The 27303-nt window shown below is 43.7% G+C and overlaps 2 protein-coding genes across 8 annotated transcripts in view; one reads left to right on the plus strand and one right to left on the minus strand.

Moving 5' to 3' along the window:
- snrka (SNF related kinase a) overlaps positions 1 to 1045 on the minus strand; it is a 34999-nt gene extending 33954 nt beyond the window's left edge. Inside the window, exon 1 of one of the 3 annotated variants that reach the window (XM_078539848.1) lies at positions 924 to 1045. The gene's annotated coding sequence lies outside the window, so the exon portion shown is untranslated. Of the gene's footprint in view, positions 1 to 820 lie in introns of all 3 variants that reach the window. The other 2 variants (XM_078539847.1, XM_078539846.1) reach the window with 2 other exon arrangements.
- pomgnt2 (protein O-linked mannose N-acetylglucosaminyltransferase 2 (beta 1,4-)) overlaps positions 1034 to 27303 on the plus strand; it is a 33608-nt gene continuing 7338 nt past the window's right edge. Inside the window, exons 1-2 of one of the 5 annotated variants that reach the window (XR_013576345.1) lie at positions 1034 to 1229; positions 7420 to 10592. The gene's annotated coding sequence lies outside the window, so the exon portion shown is untranslated. Of the gene's footprint in view, positions 1230 to 7419; positions 10593 to 16570; positions 16816 to 21166; positions 21335 to 27303 lie in introns of those variants that run through there. The other 4 variants (XR_013576346.1, XM_078539850.1, XM_078539849.1 and 1 more) reach the window with 4 other exon arrangements.

Consider the following 27303-nt stretch of genomic DNA (forward strand, 5'->3'; position numbering starts at 1 on the left):
AAGGCCCGGGGGGGGGGGGTAGACGGAGAGAAACAGGGTGGGGGAAGGGATGGAGGGGGACGGAGGGGCGGAAGGAGGTGGAGGCGCCAGGGAGGGATGGGGACACGCAGGAACAGAGCCCCAGAATAGAGGGAATGAGGGACAGGGGCGGGGTCAGGGCCCTGGATGGGGGGGGGGGGGAGAGAGGTGGGGCGGGGTCAGAGTCCTGGAGGGGGGGGAGAGGTGGGGTGGGGTCAGGGTCCCGGAGGGGGGGAGGTGGGGTGGGGTCAGGGTCCCGGAGGGGGGGAGAGGTGGAGCGGGGTCAGGGTCCCGGATGGGGGGAGGTGGGGCGGGGTCAGGGTCCCGGAGGGGGGGAGAGGTGGGGCGGGGTCAGGGTCCCGGAGGTGGGGGGAGAGGTGGGGCGGGGTCAGGGTCCCGGAGGGGGGGGAGAGGTGGGGCGGGGTCAGGGTCCCGGAGGGGGGGGAGAGGTGGGGCGGGGTCAGGGTCCCGGAGGGGAGGGGGGGAGAAGGTGGGGCGGGGTCAGGGTCCCGGAGGGGGGAAATGGGGCGGGGTCAGAGCCCCGGGAGGGGGGAGGTGGGGCGGGGGTCCGAACAGGCGCGGTGACTCCGCCCCTTTATTGCGCCCCCGTGACTGAGCTGGTTACCATGGCAACTGCGCCTTGGCGCAGGGGATCTCTGAAGGCCCCGGATGGCGAGTGCCTCGCTCTCGCGCAGTATCCGACTGACGGCGGCGGCGGCGGAGGAGGCCGCACTGCCAGTTCATGAGGCAACAAGAAGCAGCCGCCTCTCAACCCCGAAGCCGGACCGGCGCTTCAGCTCACCTAACCTGATTGAAGCAAAGCGACTCACTCTGTTTATCGCTTAAACCACGGTTTAAATACCCGACAGGGGGACAGATCTGAGGAGGAATGCGCCTGCACGTACTCGGCCTCTGAAGCAAATTTCTTCCTTCAGCGGAATTTCGACAGCCGCACAACCGACAGCCGCGAACAGAAGCGAAGGCTCGAGGAACCTGCGTACTCCCCAACTGCGCATCCCGACAGACGTCACAGACTGCTCGCGGTGGGTGGGCGGGGCCAGCGCGGAAAGGCGTCAGAGCGGCGAGTGGGCGGGGTCACCGGACAAAGGGGCAGGGCCCGTCTTGGAATCGCGCGTCAGTGCATCCAGGGGGCGGGGCCGTTTTTGGAACCAGCATCAAAACACTTAGCAGCTTAGATGCAACCCTCCATGGTAAGCATATTCAATACTGAAATGTTGAAGATATTTATATTTTTTAATCTTTGCACTTTTTTTTAAGTAAATCACGTGTGTGGAATTATTATGCAGAAGTCAGATGTAATCTGCAATAATAAGGGTGTGCCTGTCCTCAACAAAACCTTTTCCTGTCAGCTGATTCACCTGTAACTCTGGTTAGCACCAACAGGTTGCTTAAAAACACCATTGTCCTGCAAGCAAGCTGAAAATAGAAAAAGTGCAGTGGCAAGAATGCAAGCTGGTTATAAAGCTTTATTCAAGATAGCTCTGAAAAAATGCAGTGTCCCCTGACCAGTGATACAGCACAGCATCAAGGCACCTTTGGGTGATTGGCCTGGGTCTTTGGATCACCCAGCTTAGTGACATTACCACTGTGCCATTGTCTCCCCCTTTTTACAACCATATAAGTACTTTTGAATTTGTTAGGCCACTCCAGGGGACATTTAAGAGTCAACCACATGTCACAATGGGTCTGGAGTCACTTATAAAGCAGACTGAGTAAGAACAGCAGATTTCCTTCCCTAAGGGACATCAGGAAACCAGACTGGTTTTTTTTTACAATACTGAGAGTAGTTTTTTATTCCAGATTTATTTATTAACTGAATTTAAATTCTCCAGCTGCAGTGGTGGGATTTGAACTCATGTCACCATATCATTTGTCCAGGACTCTGAATTATTAACCAAGTAACATAGCCACTATGCTACTGTGCCCTGTAGTGGTATGAATTTGCATAACTGAACAAGTTGGGTTTATTATGATCTGACAACTTCAAGGTCATTTTTACTGATTCCAGTTTTTATTTTATTAATGACATAAAAAATATTTGATCTTGAATAGTCCATGTGATAGTTTCTTATTTAACATATCTTGAGCAAAATGACCAATTCACTGACGAGGATCATTTTCAAACTTGTCAATCAGCTACACGGGATGTCATAACTAGGCTTACCAGATTTTAATTAGATTTGAAAAATAAAAATTCCAATATTGGAATATTGTAATTCCTTTTTTTTCTCCTGGCATCTATATTTCTGGCAAGAGACAGCAACCTCCCTAATTAGGGAGCTCTCAATTCAAGGGGCCATGACATATTTATCTACTTTGCATCTTCAATACTGACATGAGCTGGTGCAAAGGTACTAATTTGGTACACCTGGAAATACCAGAATGTGCACATTGTTTTTTTAACAAGGGACACCCTTTAATTTGAATGTCTCTTACAGAAGTGATAAGAATTGTATACCATGCTCTTCTACTCCAGAGACATGATTACTAAGCTGAGACTCCCAATTTGTGCTGAGGGAGAGCTACATTGTCAGGGCTGCCATCTTTTGGATGAGACTGTTCAACTGAGGCCCCAATCTCCCCTTTCAAGTGGATGTAAAAAAAAAAAAATCCCATGGCACTATTTCAAAGAAGAGCAGGGGAGCGCTCTCCCTGGTGTCCTGGCCAATAATTATCCCTCAGCCAACATCCCTACAACAGATTATCTGATCACAGTTGTTTGTGGGAGCTTGCTGTGCACAAAGTGGTTGCCGCGCTTCTGATATATCAACAATGACTACACTTCAAATGTATCTTATAGGTTGTAAAGCGCTCTGGGATACCCTGAGCTCATGGAAGGTGCTATAGAAATGCAAGTTCTTTCTTTTCATGATAGAAGCAAATGTTTAATATCTCTCACACTAGCAGTTTTTCCAACATTTTAGACACAATCTTAACTTTCTTCCAGGCTCTCCAGGTAGTGCCTAGGATGTTTTCTGCTAGCAGAAAGTTCCTCCAGGCCCACAGCAGGGCTTATCTGAGGAAAAGATTCGCTGGAATGCTAAACAGGGCCACTTTCCTGTTGCTCACTTCCTGCAGCAGCAGCTCTACAGCCACATCGACAGGGCCGGTTGTTGGTTCTGGAACGCCATGCCATGACCTTGCCGATTACTCCGTTTCATGCTCAATGAATGATTTGCTGCCATTGAAAGCAAAAATCACTTTTAAGTCCCTGCTGCCCTTTAAATGGCGAGGCAAGAAATTCCACCTCCAGTCGCGTGAACCCCCTGCAAGGACAGGAAGTCGCAGAGAATAGCTCACAAGGTACAAATCCTGTGGTTTTACTGAGGAGCAATCAGGTGGCTGCCTCTACTGTGCATCAATGGGAGTTCAGTTACCAGAAAATCTGGCGTCTTGTGAGAATATTGATACCCTGTACCTAATGAGACAAGAGTCCTTGCTTGACCTCCTGTCAGAGATAGCAACTGGAACATTTAAAATCAGTGTCTTAAAGCTGACAACAAAAAACCACCATCCCCAACATTGCCCTTTCCAGTACCTCAGTGACCATGAATGCCCGATCTTTGATGTGCTGCCTGGGCCCTAAGCTCTAGAATTCCTTCCATACACTTCTCTGAATCTCTATCTCTCTCTCCTCTTTTAAGATGCTCCTTAAAACCTAAGGAGCATTTGAGTACCGTGTGCAGTATTGGTCTCCTTATTTAAAGAAGGATGTAAATGCATTAGAAGTAGTTCAGAGAAGGTTTACTAGACTACTACCAGGAATAGGCGGGTTTTCTTATGAGGAAAAGTTGGGCAGGTTAGGCTTTGCATCCACTGGAGTTTACACCATAAGACATAGCAGCAGAAGTAGGCAATTTGGCCCATCATTCAATGAGATCATGGCTGATCTGATAATCCTCAATTCCACTGTCTTGCCTTTTGCCCATAACCCTTGATTCCCTTACTGATTAAAAATCTATCTATCTCAGCCTTGAATATACTCAACGACCCAGCCTCTACAGCCCTGTGCGGTAAAGAATTCCACAGATTCACTACCCTCTGAGAGAAGAAATTCCTCCTCATCTCTGTCTTCAATATTCAGCTCCTCTATTCTTCCTGCCAACGTGCATAACCTCACATTTTCTCACATTATATTCCATCTGCCAAGTTTTTGCCCACTCACTTAACCTGTCTATATCCCTCTGTAGACTCTTTGTGTCATCCTTTCCACTTGCCTTCCCACCTATTTTTGTGTTATCCATAAACTTGGCAATAGTACATTCATTTCCCTCATTTAAGTCACTAATATTTTTGTAAATAATTGTGGCCCCAGCGCTGATCCCAGTGGCACCCCACTAGTTACAGGTTGCAATCCTGAAAATGCCCCCCTTATCCCAACTCTGTCTTCTGTTAGTTAGCCAATCCTCTATCCATGCTAACATACTACCCTCAACAACATGGACTCTGATCTTATTAAGATACCACACATAAGGCTACTTATTAAATGCCTTTTGGAAGTCCAAATATATTACATCTACTGGTTCCCCTTTATCTATTCTGCTTGTTACCTCCTCAAAGAATTCTAATAAATTTGTCAGGCATGATTTCCCCTTCATGAAGCCATGCTGACTCTGCTTGATTATATTATGTATTTTTAAATGTTCTGCTATTACATTCTTTATAATAGACTTTAACATTTTCCCGATGACAGATGTTAAGCTAACTGGCCTAAGGTTACCTGTTTTTGTCTCCCTCCCTTTTTGAAAAGGGTGTTACATGGCAGTTTTCCAATCCTCTGGGACTTTTCCAGAATCTAAGGATTCTTGGAAGATTACTACCAGCGCATCCACTATCTGTGTAGCTACTTCCTTTAATATGCTAGGATGCAACCCATCAGGTCCAGGGGACTTATAGGCCTTTAGCCCCATTAGTTTCCCTAGTACTTTATCTATAGTGATAGTTATTGTATTTATTTCCTCCCCTTTTTGCCCCTTGATTATTTAGTACTTTTGGAATGCTATTAGTGTCTTCTCCCATGAAGACTGCTGCAAAGTATTTATTCAACTCCTCTGCCATTTCCTGGTTCCCCATTATTATTTCTCCAGCCTCATTCCCTAAGGGGCCTATGTTCACTTTGACCTCTCTCTTACTTTTTATGTATTTAAAGAAGCTCTTACTGTCTGTTTTCATATTACTTGCTAGTTTACCTTCAAGGTCTATTTTCTCTCTCATTTTTTGGTCATCTTTTGTTGGTTTTTAAAACTTTCCCAATCTTCTGGCTTACCATTAATTTTTGCCACATTGTATGATTTTTCTCTCAATTTGATACTATTCTTAACTTCCTTGGTTGGTTTATCTCCTTCCTAGAATCCTCCTTCCTCACTGGGATATATCTTTGTTATGAACCATGAACTATTTTCTTAAATATCTGCCATTGTTCATAGACTGTCTTTTCTGCTAAAATCCTATCCCAGTCCACTCCAGCCAACTGTTGTTTCCGACCCAAGTTTCTCACTCTCAAACTGAATGCTAAACTCTACCATGTTATGGTCAATGTATCCTAGGGGATCTTTTACTCTTGCGATCAGTTATTAAACTTGCTTCATTACACATTAACAGATCCAAAATAGCCTGATTCCTGGTTGGATCCACAACACGTTCTAGGAAACTGTCCCGAATACACTCTATGAATTCTTGCTCGTGGCTACCTCTGCCAATTTGATTTTCCCATTCTATGTGATTAAAGTCATCCATGATTAATGTACTGCCTTTTTTACATGCCCTCAATATCTCCTGATTTATTCTGTCCTACATTTAGCTACTGTTAGGGTGCCTGTAGACTAGTCCCACCAGTATCTTCTTCCCCTTGTTATTTTTTTACTTCCTCCCAAATGGATTCTACATCTTCTGATCTGAGATCATTTCTTGCTATCGTACTCATTCTATCTCATACTAATAAACCTACACCACCACCCTTTCCTTCCTGCCTGTCCTTTCGAAAAACCACATACCTCTCAATATTTAGTTCCCAGCTTTGATCTCCTTGTAACCATGTCTCTGTAATGGCTATAAGATCATACCCATTAAGAGGTGACTTGATTGAAACCTTTAAGATCCTGAGTAGCCTTGACAGAGTGGATGTGGAGAGGATGCTCCCTGTTATGGGAGAATCTAAAACTAGGGTTCACAGTTTAAAAACAGGGGGTCGCTCATTTAAGACAGAGATGAGGAGAAATTTATTTCTGAGGGTTGAGTCTTTGGAACTCTCTTCCTCAAAAGGCAGTGGAAGCAGGGTCTTTGAATACTTTTGAGGCAGAGCTGGATAGATTCTTGATTAGCAAGTGGGTGAAAGGTTATTGGGGATAGGCAGGAGGTTACAATCAGATCAGCCATGATTTCATTAAATGGTGGAGCAGGCTTGAAGGGCTAAGTGGCCTACTCCTGCTCCTAGTTTGTATGTATGTAAGTTTTTAGTTAGCTATTCTAATATGGTTCAGTGTCAGATTTAGTTTGATTATTGCTTCTGTGAAGGGTCTGGGGATGTTTTACTGCATTAAAGCTGCCATATAAATGCAAGTTGTTTTGCTATTGCCGTATTGTGCACATCAAAAACTCCTGACAAAGTTGAAAATCAATTGAAACCAGTTTTGTTTATCTGTATGTGGTCACTACAAGTGTTGATCAGGCTGTTTCCTACAGATGGAGAGTCTAGAACTAGATCTCAGGATAAGGAGTTGACCATTTAGGACTGAGATGAGGAGGAATTTCTTCACTCAGAATCTTTGCAACCCCAGAGGGATGTGGGTGCACTGTCGTTGAGTATATTCAACTCTGAGGTCAACAGATTATTGAACACTTAGGACATCAAGGGATATGGCGATAGAGCGAGAAAGCGAGTGAGGAAGATGATCAGCCATGATCTTACTATGTGGTGGGACCAGGCTTGAGGGGCTGTTTGACTCACTCCTGATCTGTTTCTTGTGCTTTGATCTCCCCTTATCCTTTCTCTGTTCTTACTGATTTTAATGACAGCACACAAGATTCACACCTTTCCCAGTGTGCACATATCTGCACCATATTTCCAGGTTGCTCTTCCATCACATGAAGCTTCGCAATGGAAATGTCAACTCATAGGATTTACCCCAATATCTCTTTATCATACTAGCAATACTGTTAAGGGCTCTTGCTGTTCCTGGTAAAGAGCTTCACCAGTGGAGGACCAGGAAAGTAGCCAATTTAACCACTGCTACATTGACCATTGGCAGGACTAACATCTAACTCAAAGCCTCCAAATTAACCATTTTATGCAGCTGTATAATTTTTGTTGGCAACATGGAACATACGCAATTTTAAAAAAAGTATGAGAATGGATTTTATAAGTTAATTCTGATGGTCCAGGTAACCTGTTTTGCCTCTGCTCCAAAAGCCAGTGAGTGATATATGCTTCCAAACCTACGACCACTACCATCTAGAAGGACAAGGGTAGCAGATAGATGGGAACACCACCACCTGGAAGTTCCCCTCCAAGCCACTCACCATCCTGACTTGGGAATATATCTCTGTTCCTTCACTATAGCTGGGTCAAAATCCTGAAACTCCATCCCCATCAGCACTGTGGGTGTACCTACACCACATGGACTGCAGCGGTTCAAGAAGGCAGCTCACCACCATCTTCTTAAGGGCAACTAGAGATGGGCAATAAATGCTGGTCCAGCCAGTGAAGCCCATATCCCGTGAATGAATTTTAAAAATGCAAAGCTGCACGCCAGGGTGCAAAGATGAAAAATCTACCTTGTGTTCCAATTCTGTTCTATCAAGTGGTGAGAATGTTAATGTATTTTTCTGGTCAGCATTATCCACACTGCTTTTCCTTTGCTTGTTTGTCATTGTCCGTATTCTCCTTCTATTTTCTTGCACTCCCCCCACAAGCTACCTCGTCCAAAATTCGGCCATAACTGTAAGATGGTCATTGAAATTCAGGAGAGCCTTCTTTACCCAGAGACTGATGAGAATGTGGAACTCACTACCCACAGGGAGTGATTGAGGTGAATAGCGCAGACACACTTAAGGGGACAAAAACAGTTCTGAAGGAAAGTCATACGGACTTGAAACGTTAACTCTTTTTTTCTCTACAGATGCTGTTTTTCCAGCATTTTCTGTTTTTGTTTCAGATTTCCAGCATCCGCAGTATTTTGCTTTTACACTTACAGGGAAGCTGGATAAATGCCTGAGGGAGAAAGGAATAGAAGGTTTTGATAATGAAGGTGGCTCGTGTGAAGCATAAATACTGGGATAGGTTTACGTTGGGCCCAGTGGCCTGTTTCTGTGCTGCAAGTTCTATGTAATGTAATATAAATAAACTTGTGCATTCGTCAATCATAGGGTGTTAGAATAAAGCTCTTGGTGCAATTTTCTCAGCACAGAATGTCTGGCAATGTTCTGTCTTCTTGCTGAATTGATTCCAACACCTGAGTGGCTGATGCAAACCTGCATAAAGGATAAGCTTATAAAGACAGGACTCTGATCCCTCCTTGGAGAACACAACTATTGTGTCAATTCATCCCTGGCACCGTGCGCCAAGCTAGCTGCAGATAGAAACGCCTGAAGCATCTAAATGAGCTCTGTGAGGCAAACAGTCATCTTGCACATCTTGGTGATTCTGTAACCTCTTCAGTACATATCCGGATGAGAAGTTCAAAATAGCTCTGGGTGAGAGCTGCTGGATAACTTCCAGCTGACACATTTTTACAAAAAAAATGGTTTTGAGGAATAAATTAATTTTAACTCCTATTTGCCACAGTTTGTGGGGGATGATTGAAAATAAATTGCTAAGGGGGGTGGTGAAGGGATGCAGTTGGTACTAGATTTCCTTCTGAGAGCCCAACTCTTCTCAGGCAGTCCTGGAGCTTAAATTGAAAGAAACCGGGTAATGCTGAATCGCCACCCCATTAACACCTTTGGGAACAAACCAAAGTAGTATTGACCTGATGGGCAGATTCTCAACCAGGTGGGTGGAAGTGGATAGGTTGTCAATGTAGAGAATAACCCAGTTAGTTTTCTATATCAGGTCATGGAGGGAGGGCATAGGGCAGAGTACATTCTGAATTGGCTGTACTTTACCAATAGACTTTGTCCAATAGAAATTGTTGATTAGCCAGAGGCAGGCACAACGGTAATACCTTTAGCTACCTGCACTAAGTTTAGTCGAAAATCCTTGCACATGATATAGGTAAACATACTTGGCACGTGTATGTTTATTTAACAAATATTCACTACCATTCAGTATTAATGAAAGAGGAAGACTGCAGAGTTTGATTTTGTAATGCAGGCATGCATTTATCAGGTGCCATATATCTTAGTGTTGTTTCTGGTTCTTATCCAGCAGCCATGTTGACTCGCACAACGAGACTCTCCAAATCTGACCCCACCCCTCCACCTTTCCATCCAGAACATGACCGGACGTGGATTGCCCGTTGCCATGACATGTCCTGTTGGTGCCGCTATTTATTGATTCCATTTACTTTCTCCTGCTGGAGCGGTTGTTGTGATTGGTCAAGCTGACCATGCTATTTAGCTTCCCCCCGCCTCATGTTACTGGTCTTTCCATGGTGCTGAAGTTCATCAAAGTGGTCCAAAGCAGTCCAAAACTCTGCCTTAACGTCTTACCATTTCACCAAGTGCACAAAAAAAGTTAACATTCACATGTATGCACTGCGTGAGGATAAATATTGCGATCGCATGTCTAACCACAGTGTAACACAGCACAGGTAAGCTTCCTGCTACTTGTCCAGCCAGGGTCAAACTATCTGATGGAGCTTTGGTTTGTAGTGTTCTCTGGTGGTGAGTAAGAAGACTAACCCTAACTCTAATGAAACGTTAACCCTGTTTCTCTCCAAAAATGCTGCCTGACCAGCTGAGTATTTCCAACATCTTTTATTTTTATTTAACCCTAACCTCTTCAAATCCTATTGATGAGCCAGGGTGATTGATCAACATCAGTTATACCCTAGAGTACTGCAGACATACCTTGACCCAGCAATACTAAGGCTGCAATAGAGAATTAGTTCAGTTCCAAACTACCATCTCCGGGCATGCAATTTTGCAACTAGCTCAATCCTGCTGATTGCACAAGAATATATAATATTTCAGCAACTTAGAGAAGCTCAATCATCAAATGGTGCTGAATGGACCTTTTCAAAAGGACAATGTCGAGCGTGACAGAGCATTTTTCTGGTTCTGCTTTCTGCTCTCCACGGGTGTTTGTTTTTGAAAGTCTTTCTGTCCCTTTTACTCTTCTCTGGCTACTGCATCGACTCTCGTAGCTGAATTCTCAGCTGCTGGTATAAGGTTTTGGTAACCTGCCCAGGATAACAAACAGAAAACCTTTCTGTAAATTGCTCTTTCACATCTTCCAAAAGTGGTACAGCATCACAACATCAGACCTCTCTGCCTTTTGCTAAAAAAAGTGAATATATGGAGCAAAAAAATAAACAAATATATGTCATTACTATGGAATACATGGTTATAAAAGTTATACTAACCAACTCAAATAAAAACAATAAACCCAAATATTAAACTACTATTTTGTTGGTAACCTTTTTTGTTCTTGTTATTCTTCACATGTAATCTTTTTCCAACCACAAGAGCTAGCCAGCTAACCATGCTTAGTTTCCAACTGACTTGACTCCACTCAATCAGCTCCCAAGATTTTGAACAGACCTAACTGATTTAAAGTTGAATAATTGCCCGAGTTTGTTGATTTTAAAATTATATATTCAACAGCAAATGCTGCTTGTGTGTATAACTGCTGCAATAATCCAAGCCATTTGGGCTTGTTTCAATGCAGTTCAGCTCATCCCTCAAGCTTCAGAGATAACCCACAAAACTTTGCAGCATATGTGTTGAGTAGGGCTGGGGGACTTAATTCTGCATCTAGTTGGTTTTAAACTCACTTTGTGATTAAGTTAAAGGTGTTTTAACAAAGACATCTTAGCATTTATGGGTTTTCATTCCATCCTTTTAAGCCATTATTATGGAGGAGCAATATGGAATTTGACTATCATTTCAATAACAATGGACTATTCCAGCTATACCTGAATGAAGAACTTTGCCTATGTGCTGGTTACAACGAAAAGAAGATTTGCATTTCTATAGTGCCTTTCAAGACCTCGGGATGTCCCAAAGTGATTTACAGTTAATGACATATTTTTGACGTGTGGTCACTGTTGTTACGTAGGAAACAGTGCCTGGAAATACTCAGCATGTCGGGTAGCATCTGTGGAGAGCGAAACAGAGTTAACATTTCAAGTTGATGACTTTTCGACAGGGTCTGGACAGAGTTCTGCAACATCAGCTTGCTGTTCTCCCTCGGTTAATGCTATCTGACCTGCTGGGTATTTCCAGCATTTTCTGCTTTTATTTGAGTTTTCCAGTATTCACAGTTTGTGCACCGCAAGTTCCCACACAAAGCAATGTGATAACAGCCAGATAATCTGTTTTAGTGATGTTAGTTGAGGGATAAATATTGGCAAGGACACTGTGGAGAATGCCCACGCTCCTCTTTGAAATAGGGCTGTGGGATCTTTTACGTAAACCTGGGAGAACAAGTGGGGCCTTGATTTAAGACCTCATCCTAAACACAACACCTCAGCTGGAACATTGCATTCAGTTCTGGGCACCACACTTTAGGAAAGATGTGAAGGTATTAGAAAGAGTGCAGAAAATATTCATGAGAATGGTCCCAGGGCTGAGGAACTTCAGTTACGTAGATTGTAGAAGTTGGGACTGTTTTCCATGGAGAAGAGAAGCTTGAGGGGAGATTTGATAGAGGCGTTCAAAATCATGAGGGGTCTGGACAGAGTAGAAAGGGAAAAACTGTTCCCACTAGTGGAAGGATCGAGAATGAGAGGACATAGATTTAAAGTAATTGGCAAAAGAAGCAATGGTGACATGAGGAGAACGGGCACAGATACAACAGGCCGACTGGCCTCCTTCTGTGTCATAACAATTCTGCGTTTCTCTGACAGTGCAGCATTCACTCTGTGCTGCAATGGAGTGCCAATCTAGATTTTGTGTTCAAGTCTCAGGAGTGCGACTTAAACTGACACTGGTGAGAGTGCCACCCACTGAGCCACAGATGTCAGTGGATGGATAATTGCGGTTTCTATACCCTCTCAATGTTACAGGCAGTTTTCCAAGTTCCCGCTGATGTGTCAGCAACTTGTACTGAAAAAAATCACGTGATATGCATGATCGAACCTCCAATTTGCTCTCGCGATGGACTAGGCTCCCCAAAGATGTGGGAAATTTTTCCCTATAAAGTCTCTACCCAACAAAGTTAGCTATTAAAAGGCTGTATGGCTAACCAGTCCAATACTTAAGGATGAATGACAGAACCATAACATTATCTAGTGGGTAGTTAACCTTATATTTATGTAGCATGCAATTATAAATACTGATTTGCTAAATGCTCAACAATTGATAAATTAAAGAAACAACCTGCTGGGATTTTATATTATAGATATTTCATAAATGTGTATCAACAACTTGGGAGGAATAGGTTAGAATTTGTACGATAAATGGCCACCAAAGACTGAAAAGGTCACAAATAACTTGACCCCGACAAAATCTTCTGCAGAGTCCACACTGCGGGCAGGCTGCAGCTAATAGATTGTCAATTAACAGAACAGTGGATAAATGGGCTGCTGGGATGAGCACCAGAAGGCAGCTGATGGCACTGGGGAAAAGCACCAGAACTGGCTGGCGCACCAGACCTGCGATGCCTTCATCTGCAGACAACTGGTTTACAAAAAAAAAAATTAAACAATTCACTTTACCTGCAAAGTTATGGCACTTTTCAAAGCTGGAGGGGAGCCTAGCACGGGGAGAAAGAGGAAGTAAGGTCTCTCACATTCTGGCTCAACTGTTAAATGAAATATAAAGAAATTGCATCTATCCAGAGCCTTTCACAACCTCAGGATGTCCCAAATCATTTCAGAGCCAATAAAAAGACTTGTGACTGTTGAAATGTAGGAAATACAGCAGCCAATTTGCACACAGCAAGCTCCCATAAACAGCAATGTAAAATGACCTGATAATCTATTTTCGTGATCTTGGTTGAGGTATGAATATTGGTAAATCAACTGGGGAAAATTCTCCTGCTCTTCTTTGAATACTGCATGATACATTCATCTGAGAGAGCAAGTTGATGCCTTGGTTTAATGTCTCATCCAAAAGATAACACCTCAAATAGTGCAGCAATTGCTTTATATTGTGCTGGGAGTGTCAGCCTGGTTTTTGTATTCAAGTATTGAAATTGGGACATGAACTCACAATGACTCAGGTGTGAGTGCTATCAACTGAGCCGTGCCCAGCTGGTGCTCCCTTCACCCTACCTTAACCGGAACGAGCTGACATCCTTGGCAACAAGATGTCTTTCACAGAATAGACGAATGTACATTGGTGATCCACAATACCCAGTCCCATAACATTACATAGGCTCTGCTTAGGTTCCAGCAACCTCCTATTGCCTTGATCTCAGCCCTTTTGATCAAGAAGCTAGAAGGAATGTGTTCAGTAAAGGAAAGCAGAGAGGTCAGTACTGGACTCAGGCCAAGATGTATAACTGCAGTTGCTTGGTAGTGCATAACTTGAGTATTGCTGAAAAGAGAGACATGTTGAAATTTTCATCTTGCACTGATCAGGACAAGAATATCACATTTCAAATGATCACTGCAATTTATACTACAGGAGAAAAGGGTTTTGATTGATTTGCAGGTTGACTCTGGCCGCGGTGTTGCCATGGAGAAAGCAACTGGGAACAATTACACAATTGGGCTGCACTTACTGAACAATCCTGAGTGCGCTAATAGTTACATTAACAACCAATTTAAGATAATCAGTTGAGATTATAACATGGCTCTTTTATGCTTGCTGGATGCAGCATACATTCATACACAGGGACCTGTTTTCTGCAAACAAAAGGAACATGTTCAAGCCTTGTGCTTATTTTGAGTTACCCAGAAGCCTATAGAAGCTCTTATTGGGAGCCTATAGTTCTCCATTTCTTTTCTCTGTTTGAAATTTGGCATTCTTGCAGCTGTCCTGATGGGTGCAAGATGAAAAGTTTAGCAACGTGTCTCTCTTTTCAGCAGTATAATAACAGTATAGTAAACAACAACACAATAGTATAAAAATTCTGGGCTGTTCCATCAGAATGAACATAGTCGAGACTGGGGGAGAGTTTTGGGGCAGAACCAATTTCCAATGCCATTTTGCCCCTTTTTGGTCTCATTGGTAAATGTTGAGGGATGGTGGGGTGAAGGGGTTGCTTCTTCTGTCTAAATCCCCTCTATTGTTATGTCACTTTTGGACAAGGCTAGCGGGCTGCTTGGCACCAGAAATCCTGACACTTCCAATGACTATGTGGCCAATGTTAAATATACTTGACATGAGGTGGGCATGCTCAGCCTGCAATGGCTGTAAGTGGACACCTACAATGCTGTATCTAAATGGTGGCTGACTTAGGAGAGGGATCACTGTTACTGTTGAGGCACAGCAAACGAGAATGGTTTGGAGCTGACTTAACTTTTCAGCTGTAGCATTTAGGCCAACCCAATCTGTGCCCGCAACAAGCTTCTGAACTCCAAAATACCAATGGCTCTGTGAGACTGGCACAAGAAGCACCATTGGAGTTTAGAAGAATGAGCGATGAACTTATTGAAACACACAAGACCCTGAGGGGACTTGACAGGGTAGATGCTGAGAAGATGTTTCCCTTTGTGGGGGAATCTAGAAGCAGGGGGCACAGTTTCAGAATAAGGGTTCCCCCATTTCAGACACAGAGGCGAGGAGGAGTTTCTTCTCTCCAAGGTTTGTTCGTCTGTGGAATTCTCTTCCAGGGAGAGCTGTGGAGGCTGGGTCATTGAATATATTCAAGGCTGAGTTAGATAGATTATTGATTGTCAATGGTGTCAAGGGTAATGGGGGTGGTGGGGGGGGGGGGGAGGCAGGAAAGTGGAATTAAGGCCATGTCAGATCAGCCATGATCTCATATGAATGGCGGAGCAGGCTTGAGGGGCCAATTGGCCTACTCCTGCTCTTATTTCTCATATTCTTATGACTTATGTTCTTATATGGCTTATATAGGGTAAGGATAACTGGGTGTGCAAAGGTTCCACCTCCACCCAACTGCACTTCTGGTGCATTAAGCACTTCTGGAATTTAGACCCCATATTTTAAATCTGTCACGCGTCAGTCCCACCTAATATCACCCAAAATCAACCAAATCTCTGAAAATATCGTGGCACCAATTAAACTTACTGGTGTTGACATAATCGTTTTAACACCACAAAATTAAAATATTGCCTTGACATGCCGCTTGGAGTTAAAACAACAAACTTTTAGGCAACTAAGCTTAAAAAAAAATGACTCATTTTACACCCTTCGGTTTCCAAAGATTTCAGGAAGTGGTTTTTAGAAACCTGAAAATTGACAAAATGACTAGATGCATGAAAGTAAGGCATGTTTTATCATCGAGTCAACAGAATTTAGCCCAGAATGATAATGATACACATTCCTTTATGATATTTGTAAGTATATCTTCTGCCCTGGGGTTAGTTCTAGCACCATTTCACAGCTGTTTACAACACCGCAAACTTGGGTTTATACAACACTCTTAATGTAGGAAAATGTCACAGGAGTGAACGGAGACAAAAATTGAAACCATCCAAAGAAGATGTTGAGACATGATGACTAAAAACTTAGTCAAAGAGGTAGCTTTTAGAGAGGGTCAGTGGGGGGGGAGAGAGAGAGAGAGATTGAGGGAGGTAATTCCTAAATTTAGGCCTTGGCAGCTGAAGGTACAGCCACCAGTGGTGGAGTGATGGAAACCGGAATGTGCAAAAAAAGCCGGAATTGGAGGAATGCACAGTTAGTGCTTTCAGGCTGAAGGGAGCCTGCAGAGAGAGGGAGGGTCAAGGCCATGGAGAGATTTGAAAATGAGATTGCGACTTTTAAAATCAATGCTTTGGTGAAGCAGAGCCAATGTAAACTAGTGAACACAGTGGGGAATGTATTAGAGTACCAGCAGCAGACTTTTGGATGAGCTTAAATTTATCAAGGGTTCCAGCCAGAGCATTGGAATAGTCGAGTCTGGAAATGACAAAGGCATGGATTAGGGTTTGAGCACCAGATATGCTGAGGCGGGTCAGAGACTAACAATATTACTGAGGCATAAATCGGCAGTCTTGGTGATGGAGAAGATATGAGGTCAGAAGCTCAGCACAGGATTAACTAGAATGCCACATTTGCAGCCTGGTGTAGCCCGAGTCTGGGGGTGGGGTGGGGTGGTGGTTGAATTAAATGGCGTTGGTCTTCCCAATAATTGGAAGAAATTGCGGTTCATCCAGGACTGAATGTGGGACAAGCAGTCTGACAACACCGAGGCAGTGGAGGGGGTCCAGAGAGAGAGATGTTTGCTGTTTCTATTAATATTGTGTCCCAATATCAGTCCAGCCTATAGGTTCAGAACCCGTCCAGCCTAGCACACCAATATAAAACCACACAATGCAGCGGAAGCACTGTGCAACTGGAGGACACAAACAGCGAAGGAATCCCCCACCCCCCTATTTGAACAGAGCAGGAGGGGGTGGCTCTGGAAATACGTGCTGGGGCGTGTGACGTGTCGAGTTGGGAGGTTGTTGTTGTGGAAGTGGCGCCGGGTCGGGCCCGTTACTGGCAGAGAGTGACCGCGGGTCAGTGAGTACCAGAGCTCTGGCAATCTAACAGCCAGAAGTGAGTGTATGGGAACAAGCGGAGAGTCTGTTCGTGAAAGAGATACAATAAATAGTGTGATACAATGTGTAGCTTAATGATAGCGTGTGTAAGACTGATACAATGTACCTGGTTGGTGAAATGTACCTGAGAATCTGATACAGCGTTTCTGTTTGAGTGATTCCATTCGATACAATGTATCCGTGTGATACAATATCTGACACAATGTATATGTTTTTGTGTTGAATTCACGTTGCTTGATAGATATCACGGCCTGTTTTTAAAAAGAATCACCCGGCCTGTGCCAAATGCTGCCTCCGATGAAGAAGGAAAGATGATGTGTATGTGACTCAGAGGGCGGCCCACTCACCCACCTGCTGGTGCTTTTTCCAAAGCAGCCACTGCCAGAGGCCTGTTCAGATCATTTGCCTCCCACACAGTCTCTCTCTCTCACCTGGTGTTGCACTTATTTCCTGTGCTGTGGAGTGGAAGGAGGGAATTCTTTGCAAAATATCGGCCTTTTAATTCTGTTGTTATAAAGTGAATACAAGGGAATTGTTACATCTGTGTTTTGGCTCTTGTGCACCTGTGACAAAGTGTGTAATAGAGCAAAAAACGCTTTAAAAATTTAAAATTCATTCATCGGCCTAAGACTTACAAGCCCCCTGATCTCATCTTTAGATTCACCTCTTTCCTATTAAAAGCTAAATTTCACAGCTGTGCTCCAGACTTAAGACCACCCAATTGTAAAACCACAAGAGACCCTTTAAAGAACTTGTGGCTATTATAGCATCTTAACACACTCTGAATCCCAAGGTACTTGGTATTTTGATACATTATTTTGAAGTGCAATAGTCACTGTGGTATTCTGGTGAGTGCTAAATGCTAATTTGAGTAATAAATTGAATAACATGTATAAATGGTATAATGCATGTTTTGCCTCCCAAAATCACCCTCTAATTTCCAGCCTACAATCATCCTTACTTTTCTCACTCCTGTACCTGTTGTTAACTTATTATGCAGGGTAAATGTAATGCACTGGACGTAAATGTTCATTGATTATTTTCCCCTCTTTTTCACCGTCCATGATGGACATTCCATTGGTGTCATTTTCTCCTCTCAACAAAAGTCACTGCCTTTTGTTGAACGCCCAAATGAGTTCGCTGGTAATCTTCATGTCTGAACATTTTTTTAATATGTGTTCATGTTGGAATGGGGGCGTCGCTGGCTAGGCCAGCATTTATTGCCCTTGAGAGCTGAGTGGCTTGCTAGGCCATTTCAGGGGGCAGTTAAGAGTCAACCACATTGCTGTGAGCCTGGAGTCACGTGTGGGCCAGACCGGGTAAGGATGACAGATTTCCTTCCCTAAAGGGCATTAGTGAACCAGATGGGTTTTTACAGCAATCGACAATGGTTTTTAATGACTTTTAATTCCAGATTTTTTAAATTGAATTCAAATTTCACCATCTGCCATGGTAGGAGTCGAACCCAGGAGCAATACCCTGGACCTCTGGATTACTAGTACAGTGGCAATATCACTACACCACCATTTCCTCATGACCTGCGAGTTTTGATTATGAAAATCACTGCAGTCTATACATGTGACCAGTTCTGGCTTTCTCTCCACTACTTTCGTCTTTTACCCATTGTGGTTTCAGTAAACGGAGCAAGGGGGTTGAAATGTCCTTCTGCAGAAGCACACCATGGGCCATTGCCAATCAATAGTCGATTTTATGCCCACTTAATTCCCTTCCCTGTTGACTAGTGTCACCCATGGCTCAGTGGGTGACACTCTCACTTCTGAATCAGAAGGTTGTAGATTCAAGTTCCGCTCCAGAAACTTCAGCACAAAATCTAGGCTGACACTCCAGTGTGGTATTGAGGCAGTGCCGCAATGTCAGAGGTACTGTTTTTCAGATGAGGCGTCAAATTGAGGCCCCATCTGCCCTCTCGGGTGGATATAAAAGATTTCATGTCATTATTTTGAAGAAGAGCAGGGGCATTTGCACCCACCCCTTAACCCCCACTAGCAGCCTCCTGGTCAATATTTATCCCTCAATAATATCACTAGAACAGATTCTCCCACTGTTATAACATTGTTTCTGGGAGCTTGCTGTGTGTAAATGGGCAACATTACCACAGTGTCTACACTTCACACTTAATTGGCTGCAAAACATTTTGGGACCTCCTGAGGTCACGAAGGCTCAACATAAAATGCAAGTCTGTCTTTCATCAATGGAACAGAAATCTTGTGGGCTGTAAGACAGGCTGCTGACTCACTGTTTTCCCTTTTGCAGCCAGGACCCATTTCACCCCCCCCCAGATCTTCCATAAAACAAAACCTGTGGCCTCCTGCATGCCTTGTATGGACAGTGTGCCACATTTTAACAATAAACTCTTAGGTGTGGCATGTAGCTCATAGGAACAGGAGTAGGCCATTCAGCCCCTTGAGCCTGTTCTGCCATTCCAGTAGATCATAGCTGATCTGTTTCTTCACTCCACCTGCCTGCTTTGGCGCTATCTTTTATACTGTTATCTAGCAAACATCTATCAACTTTGGTTTTGAAATGTTCAGTTAAAGCCCCAGCCTCAAAAGATTTTTCGGGGAGAGAGTTCCAGATTTCCACTTCCCTTTGTGTGAAGAAGTGCTCCTGACATCACCCCTGAATGGCCTGGCTCTAATCTTAAGATTCTGCCCCCTCATTCTGGACTCCACCCACCAAAGGAAATAGTTTCTCTCTATCTACCCTGTCGAATCCTTTAATCATCTTAAACACCTCAATTAGATCACCCCTTAATATGTATTCAGCTGAACACCAGGCTGGTTTATGTAACCGGTCCTTATAATTTAACTCTTTTCACCCTGGTATCATCCTGACAAACCTGCATTGCATTCCCCCCTCCAAGGCCAACTGCGGTGCAGTGCTCAGAACTGAACACACTGCTTCAAATGAGGTTGAATTAGAACTTTATGTTACTGAAGCATAACCTCTACCTCTCTGTATTTCAGCTATTTTGAGATAAAGCCAGCATTCATTAGCCTTTTTTTTTTAAACCTCTCCCTTAGCTTCCAGTGATTTCTGTACTTGGATCCCTAAATCTCTTTGCTCTGTCACAGTTCCTGCTTCTCAGCATTTAGAAAATACTCTGATCCAACTTTTTTTTAGTCCTAGGTGGATAAACTCATTCTGTCACAGTTTGCTGACTGACTTAATCTATCAATGGCCTTTTCTGTTCCCATTTACGCTATCTGCTGTGTCACCTAACTTAGTGTCATCAGCAAACTTAGATATACAACTCTCTCTTCCTTCATCCATGTAATTTATAACCGCAGTGAAAAGCTGCAGCCCCAGTACAGATCCCTGAGGGACACCTGCCAATTTGAGTACATAACTATTAACCTTATTCTCTAATTCCCTATCCAAGCCAATAGGTTGCCTCCAATTCTATGTATCGTTGTCAACAATTTTTATATGAATTCTTGAATGCTTTCTGGAAGTACGTGTAAACAGCATCCATAGACATACTCCCTTATCATTGAAGATCATATGGAGTAATGTCCACATGTTCTTTTTATCTCTTAAAATAGAAAACATATTCTGACTGACCAATGTGTACAGGTTAATACTGTTAGCCAGATTTATTTACAGATTAGTTAGTATAAGGAAGCCACATGCTGCAGAAAAATACTGAATTGAAGAATGTTTATAGCAATTACTTTGGAATCATTCTATAATATGTTTAAATACACTGTCAGGATGTGGTCATGTGGGGTTGTTAAGTTTATTTCAAATGGTTTACTCCAGCTGCATGATGTATATTCAACTTCCATCTGTTTCACTGACACTAGATGATGACCCAGCAATGGGAGAAAGCAAGCTCCCACAATAACACTCTCTCTTGTATTGCCTTCGTTAATTCTTCAAGAGGATATTCCAGAAGATCGGGAAATGAAAGCAGTTGGTTATTACCGCACCAAATTGAGTGCTCACTCAGCCATAAAGTTATGTATGGCCCTTAGCAAGACTCCCCATCTCACCCCCACTTCCCCATGTGGAGATCCACATGAACCCCTCATGGTACAACCCTTGATGTGACCCCCTTCTCGCACAGCCCTTGGTGTGAACCACCCCTTGGATGACACTCTGCATACCCATCCCATGTGACCATTGGTGTAACCATTGTAGCAGCAACCTGTAATCCCTTGTATAGTCCTCGGTGTGAACCCCCACCTCCACCCTCAATAACCCCTGTCAATATAGCGTTCTGCTTGAAATGATAAAGCTCAATTTCTTTGATTAAAAAGCTCTGTGAAAGCACAGCTGTTCTGCTAGGACTTGCATCTGATGACCTTTTCTCGTCCTCGTTCTAGTATCACCGCTGGGATCAGCTCAGTCTGTATTGGTATCTTTCTTGTTCTGAGTTGGCTGAATGCACAGTGAACACTTTATTATGGTGCCAGCTTTGTTGTCATCTGCCAGAGAAACAGGGAGAAGCCAGTAAGTTGCGATGGATAATTAACACCCAACAGCAGAAACAGGTATGTAAACACGAATCTCATGCCATTGACATGTTTTTAAATGTGCACAATGCATAATTCACAGAAGTTTAAACACAGTCTGTAGTTAAGATAGATTTAACGCCAAATCTGCAGGTAGTGGAACACACACAATGCACAGTTCATGGGTATGAAACACAAAATTACAGTTGCCTCTTGGTTTTTGAACCAATTTAAGGTCATAAACATGTAACATTTAAGGGCATGCAACACACCAGGATTAGACATGTTTTATACGTCACAAGCTTACTCATGCTTTGAAAAAATATGCAAAAAGCCAAAGCTCCTTCTCTTGAATGACTGCAGTCATCCTGATGTTGGCATTGTTCAGAACCCTGAGGTACCTTTGGGAGTGATATTTCCTGTATCTTCTGGTCAGTACCTGCAAGATCCTCTTGAACAAGTGCAAAACTGCACCTGGGACCATGCACCATTATATCTGTCCAAAATGCACAGGTCCTTAGGTCCTTCTGTACCGTACTGGAGTGGCAGCCTAGATACTGCACTCCAGTCATGGTGTGTTATTAAGTGCTCACAAATGCACTCAGTGCTTATTGAACACTGCTCAAAATGTGCACCAAATCCCCAGCAACATAATGCCATTTACAAAAAAAGGAGCAATGCTACTCTCTCAGAAATACCCTGAGCAGAAACTGAAAACTGCCCTTAATGAAGACTCCAAATAAGCTGGGTGACAGTGTGCCTCACTTTTTATTTTCAAGTGATTCTCCCAGCTGCCCTTCCACTGACCTTGGAGTAGGAGTAGACATCCAAGATTCTGCTGTAGACTCCCATGATTTCCAGGTACTACAAGAGGGCAAGAATGAACCAAAAATGAAAGCAATGTGAATGCTTTTCTAACAGTACACATGTAGCTGGCTTTCCCATGTACCCTTACCATTATATCATTGTGGACAAGGAATTCTGTTTTGGCCAATCTTAATTCATGTGTTGAGAGAGATTCTAAAGTCTCTTTGCTGCAGCCTGTTAAATGTTTCCAGTGTTCTCGTCTGTCTATTCCATGCATCTCCTTCAATCACTGAATGATCGGTGCGTGGAATTGACCTACGGATAAAGCAGCTGAGGTAAAAGACCTGCACACGTTTAAGAGTTGGCAACGGGACTTGAGTGTCTTTTTACAATGACGAATTAAGACGGGCAGAATGGCTTTCCATAGCCAGAGCAGCTTGGGATGTTTTTCCACAGGTTAGAGATCAAATGAATCTGTGTCTTTTTAAATGTGAAATAGTTCCTGTGCTGCTGCTAAAATAACCAGCTCAGTGTTGGTATATTGTTGATCCATCTGTCATCCTCTGTTTGTTGTTAACTGTACACAGAATGTTACCTGGTCACTGTAAGTATAAAAAGAAAGAACTTGCATTCCTATAGCGCCTTTCACAACCTCAGGATGCCCCACAGAGCTTTACTGCCAATGAAGTACTTCTGGACTGTAGTCACTACTGTAATGTAGGAAACACAACTGCCAATTTGAGCACAGCAAGCTCCCACAAACAGCAAATTGTTAATGACCAGGGCCAGAAATTTCCCTCTGTCAGGGAGGTTGTGCGCGGGCTGGGGTGGGGACGGGCGCAATCCTGATCAGATCTGCGCTGCCGTTTTACGTGAGCGGGCCATTAAGGCCCGCCCAGCGTGACGCTCGTCCGGAAGCGCTGTGCGCTCCCTGTGCGGGCAGGGGGGGGTGGGGGGTGGATTCCCTGAGTGGGTTCCCTACGCATGTGCGCGAAAGAGTGCAGAGATCTCCCTGAGGCAGGGAGGTGCCTCAGGGACACTTGTTTCAGTGTTACACTTTTAAATAAAGGATTTTTAAACTTTTGAAACACATCCCCTCACGTGGCCCGTGGATAAGGTTCCATGAAAAATGCGAAGGCCGCCTGGGCTCTTTGCCTGCCCGTCAGCCTTAAGGTTGGACGAGCCGCTCATTTAATTGTTTTAATTAGTTTTTAACAGGCCTTTGACAGATCGTGTGGCCAACCCGGCTGCGCGCCCGCCAAACTGACAATCTAAAAGACGTGCAGTGATGTCGGGACGCACGTCCAACGTCACTGTGCGTCATTTTGCACGTTGGCGAGTGGGGTCTCCCCCCCCCCCCCCCCCCCCCCCCGCCACCCCTACTCACCAACAGGAAAATGCTGCCCCAGATCATTTGATTAAGTGATATTGGTTGAGGGCTAAATATCGGCCAGGGCACTGGGGAGAACTCCCCTATTCTCCTTCAAAATAGTGACGTGGGATCTTTTTCATGTAGCTGAGAAGGGTATAAAGGACCTTAGGTTAATGTCTCATCAAGAAGACAGCACCTCCGACAGTGCAGCACTCCCTCATTAGAGAACTGGTGTGTCAGCTTCGGTCTTGTGCTCCAGGCACAGTGTGTTGTTAAGTAGCCAGAAATGTCCTCTCTGCTTATTGCATCGTGAGTGAGATGCAGAAGCCCAGAGCAAATATTATTAGAAAATTTAAATTTTATAATGTCAATCAGCAGCAAGCTGGAGACCTGCTCTACAATCACCCCTTGGTACTGAAAGCCAGGACAGAAGGCTATAGCTGTCCCAGATATCAGGCCAGAACCTGGTGATTCTTAAGCTTCAGTGTTTGTTTTTAGCTAAAGCCACTGAAGCACCTTACGCTTTATGTCAAAATAGTAGTAACAGTGCATCTCTGATCATTTGGCTGTCTCATCGCAGTACCACACCCTGTGGAATTACCCTCTGCCACTTTGTAGGGTCATAAGTGTTCATTTCACATTGTGCAAAACCTCTTCAACTTTAAACCAGGAAAGTAAAAGGAGGTCGGGGGTGCTGTGAAGGAGATGGAAGATGAGGGCGTAACGGTGGGGGATGTGCAGGAGGCGGGAGATGGAGGGCGTTGATGCACATGAGGTAGAAGATGGAAGACAGGGGGGCACATACAGGAGGCAGAAGATGCTGGGGGTGGGTGGGGTAATGTACAGGAGATGGGAGACAGCGGGGGGGTGCTGTACAGGAGAGAGAAGATGGGGGCAATGTACAGGAGACTGGAGAAGGGGGGTGTTGATATACATGAGGCAGGAGATGGAAGACGGAGGGGGGGACGTAAAGGTGGTGGGAGACAAGGGGGAATGTACAGGAGGTGGGAGATGGGGAGGGATGTACAGGAGGCGGGCGACTTGGTGGGGAGGGGGGGTGGTGGGAGGGGCGGCATGTATATAAATGAGGGTGTAAAGGAGGACCCAGGAAACCATAAATGCTGCTATGTCACTGAGTGTAGATGATTGTTGAGGCCTGTGTTGAGCTTCCAGAGGTTGACATCTGTTCTGCTGTCAGTGCAGAAAGGATTCAGAGTGAGGACGAGGATGATGGAGGCAGTATGTGTGGACTTGACTTCCACTCATGCCAGGCCGTGCCAATGGTGAACAAACTGTCTAGATTTTTTGCAATATTAAATGATGTTGATGTCCAAACACGCCTCGATGCCTTACAGATTATGCAATGAATATTAGAACAAGAATTGACAACTGCCTGAAGACATGAAAAACAATGTTTTTTTTATACATGACTGCTTAGCTGATTGTACTGTAGTGTTCCAAGTATTTTTTTTAAGTAATGAAGCAGTTTAACCAGTCAAATGCTTTATGTAGGGTACAGTATTTCTCTGTTTAAATCAGTTTTGACCTTTGTTATTCATTGTCTAGACCAGTTGGTATATATGTGCTCTTACTTTATGATACACTGGATGCTATTTTGAAGATTTAATGGCCCGTAATTTCCGATCTCCGGAGGGTTGTACCTGGGAGGTACCCCTGGGGACCCCCCCCCCCCCCCAAGTCCCCTTGCAAGGGAATTGCCCAGGAAGTTGAAACTTCCAATGGACAATTACCCTGCACCAGGAATCATCTGATGCCCCGATTTAAATCGCAGATTTTGGATGGTTCCAACTGTCTTACCAGAATAGTTACCCAGGAAAAGTTAAAAGAATTAAAACCACTTCTAACCTCTGGGTAACTATAGTACTGACCATCCCCTGCTCCATGCACCCCTGACTTCTAACCATCCCCTATATCCCTTGATTCCCCGAGAAACCAAAAATCTGTCTATCACAGCCTTAAATGTATTCAATGATGGGGCATCCGCAACCCTCCAGGATAGAGAATTCCAAAGATTCACAACCTTTTGACTGGAGAAATTTCTCCCCATCTCAGTCCTACATGATTGACCCCTTATCCTGAGACTGTGCCCCCTCGTTTCGGATTTGTGCCCAAACACAGATGAAACTCTTCCCTTTTGAGTTTCATAAGATTTTCTGTATTATTTTATCTCGTTCTCCAAACATATTTTTTCCTAATAAATTGTAAGGAGTTCTTGAGTGGAAAATTGTACATTTTTGGCAAATAACTTTTTCAAGAAACTGTAGATTATTGAGCATTTCAGGTGTGTTGGATGGTTCCCAAGCCCTGAGTTTAATCACTGCAACATTGGCGGCCGTGCCTTCAGTTTCCTGGGCCCCAAGTTCTGAAATTCCCTTCCTGAACCTCTCCACCTCGCTACCTCCCTCCCTCTCTGCCCTTCTTTAAACCTACCTCTTTGACCAAGCTTTTGATCACCTGTCCTAATATCTCCTTACGATTCCACTTATCACCTTATGGGTGCGGTATAGCCACAAGTGAGCGTGTTTGGATGGTGGGCAGAATAGTTTGGTGTTTGAAAGGCTCACTGGCAAGACTCTGTGCACATCCCACTAGTTATAGTGAATCATTGTGCTTAACAAAAGTCATTATCGTCTATTTTGGATGAAAATATTTTTTAAAAAATGGAAGTCAGTCAGGCACAAAAAATTATCAAGAAGCCTGATGGAATGTTAGCCTTGAAAAGTGGAGCACTAGAACATCAAAGGAAGGAAGTGTTACAGCTATACTAAGCCCTGAAGTACTGTGTACAGTTCTGAGCACCAAACCTTAATAAGGATAAATTAACTTTGGAAGGAGTGCAATGCAGATCCACCAGAATGTTACCAGAGCTCCAAGGGCTTGATTTTGGGGAGAGTTTACATAAACCAGGTCAGTATTCCCTGGAATATAACAGGTTAAGGGGTGACTTGATTAAGCTTCTTAGACCTTTGAAAGTAATTGTTGAGGTAGATAGGGAGGAACATTTGTCATTGTTGGGGGATGGGGGGAGTCTAAAACAATGGTTCAGAACCTCCAGGCTCAGTACTGGGGAGAAGATTAGATACAGTTGGGAGAATAGTAGTGATCAGATAGCTTTTAAAGAACCTTCAACATGTCCAGTTTAATGTTTAATCCAAGCGGTTGAAAGTGGACGGACCCAAAAGTTGGGATTTTATTACAGTTTAATTCCTGGCAGTAGAAATACTTGATTTAATGTATTGGGGTCAGGAGGGCTGCAGAAAATGCAGTGTAAAATACACTGGAGAGTGTATTTAAAAAAAAAATCTCCAAACTCAAATTCCAAAATTCAGGGCAGAATTTGGAACACTTCTTCGTTCAAAGGGTGGTAGAAGTGTGGAACTCTCTCTCTCCCACAAAAAAAAACAGTAACTGCTAACTTAATAAATCATTTTAAATTTGGGATCAATAGATTTTTGCTGGACAAGGATTATGGAGCCAAGGCAGGTGGATGGAGTTAAGATACAGATTTGCCATGATGTAACTGAATGAAAGAACAGGTTTGAAGGGCTGAATGGCCTCCTTTTGTTCCTACGTGCTCACATCAGTAGAAACCAAGCTGGAGTCTCACATTATGTGAAGTGCAGTTAATCTGTGCAGAATATTTTTTGGCATCAGTTAGGTTTGCAGCTGAGAGCAGCCAATTAAGGCACATTCACTTACAATTGGGAATTAGTCATCATGGAAACAAAATTGCCTTTCAATGCTTCATTTATTTTGTGAGTCAATGCATTATAAAATGGTGAACCATAAGTAAGGAGGCAATCAGACT

This window comes from Cetorhinus maximus, chromosome 4, assembly GCF_964194155.1.
Source record: "Cetorhinus maximus chromosome 4, sCetMax3.hap1.1, whole genome shotgun sequence".
NCBI lineage: Eukaryota > Metazoa > Chordata > Chondrichthyes > Lamniformes > Cetorhinidae > Cetorhinus > Cetorhinus maximus.